Raw genomic sequence first — 1,655 nt, 5'->3', positions numbered from 1 at the left:
TGAAATTTAGATCGAGCGTGAGAACCTTGGCAGGAACTTAATTTTCTTTAGTTAACCTTCACAATGTAAACAATCCGTGACGGAGAAAATTCGAGTATTTTACGGGGTTACTATATGGTAACATCGGTCTATATATGTAAATTTATAATATCATATTTACTATCGTATTGATCATTATTATTACTATTATCATCATCGTTATTGTCATCTTATTTTAGTTATCATCATTGCCATTTTCATTATCATTATCATCATCATTAGTATCACCATAATCATCACTATTTGTTGTTGTTATCATAATCATGTTTACATATTTTGGTATGTATAGAATTAACACGTTTATTAAGCATATGATGAGCAAAGCTGCTGGAACTTACATATTAGCCAGGCCTCACTATACTTCGTCTTAGGAGGAGGGAGGGAGGGCAGACCTCACTATACTTCGTCTTATGAGGAGGGAGGGAGGGCAGGCCTCACTATACTTCGTCTTATGAGGAAGGAGGGAGGGCAGGCCTCACTATACTTCGTCTTATGAGGGGGGAGGGAGGGCAGACCTCACTATACTTCGTCTTATGAGGGGGGAGGGAGGGCAGGCCTCACTATACTTCGTCTTATGAGGAAGGAGGGAGGGCAGGTCCTCACTATACTTCGTCTTATGAGGAAGGAGGGAGGGCAGGCCTCACTATACTTCGACTTATGAGGAGGGAGGGAGAGCAGGCCTCACTATACTTCGTCTTATGAGAGGGGAGGGAGGGCAGGCCTCACTATACTTCGTCTTATGAGGGGGGAGAGGGGGCACAGGCCTCACTATACTTCGTCTTATGAGGAGGGAGGGAGGGCAGGCCTCACTATACTTCGTCTTATGAGGGGGAGAGGGGGCACAGGCCTCACTATACTTCGTCTTATGAGGAGGGAGGGAGGGCAGGCCTCACTATACTTCGTCTTATGAGTGGGAGGGAGGGCAGGCCTCACTATACTTCGTCTTATGAGTGGGAGGGAGGGCAGGCCTCACTATACTTCATCTTATGAGGGGGTATAGTGTATAGTCTAGTATAGTATAGTCTCTCTCTATCTATCTATCTCTCTTTCAGACACTATTTCTCTCTCTCTTCTCTCTCTCTCTCAGGCCTCACTATACTTCGTCTTATGAGTGGGAGGGAGGGCAGGCCTCACTATACTTCGTCTTATGAGGGGGGAGGGGGGCAGGCCTCACTATACTTCGTCTTATGAGGGGGAGGGGGCAGGCCTCACTATACTTCGTCTTATGAGGGGGAGGGAGAGCAGGCCTCACTATACTTCGTCTTATGAGGGGGGAGGGGGGCAGGCCTCACTATACTTCGTCTTATGAGGGGGAGGGAGAGCAGGCCTCACTATACTTCGTCTTATGAGGGGGAGGGGGCAGGCCTCACTATACTTCGTCTTATGAGGGGGAGGGAGGGCAGGCCTCACTATACTTCGTCTTATGAGGGGGGAGGGAGGGCAGGCCTCACTATACTTCGTCTTATGAGGGGGGAGGGAGGACAGGCCTCACTATACTTCGTCTTATGAGGAGGGAGGGAGGGCAGGCCTCACTATACTTCGTCTTATGAGGGGGAGGGGGACAGGCCTCACTATACTTCGTCTTATGAGGGGGGAGGAGGGCAGACCTCACTATA

At 48.6% G+C, this 1,655-nt stretch overlaps 1 protein-coding gene across 1 annotated transcript in view; it reads right to left on the bottom strand.

Annotated features, from left to right (window-relative positions):
- LOC122246094 (protein C10) overlaps positions 1-71 on the bottom strand; it is a 4,116-nt gene extending 4,045 nt beyond the window's left edge. Inside the window, exon 1 of the mRNA XM_086546336.1 lies at positions 1-71. This exon is cut by the window's left edge and continues 77 nt beyond it. The gene's annotated coding sequence lies outside the window, so the exon portion shown is untranslated.
- Positions 72-1,655: the final 1,584 nt, after the last annotated feature.

Source organism: Penaeus japonicus, unplaced genomic scaffold (genome assembly GCF_977035675.1).
Source record: "Penaeus japonicus unplaced genomic scaffold, GWHDUDI00000001_assembly GWHDUDI00000018, whole genome shotgun sequence".
Taxonomy (NCBI): Eukaryota; Metazoa; Arthropoda; class Malacostraca; order Decapoda; family Penaeidae; genus Penaeus; species Penaeus japonicus.
This window is presented reverse-complemented; position numbering and strand designations above follow the sequence as displayed.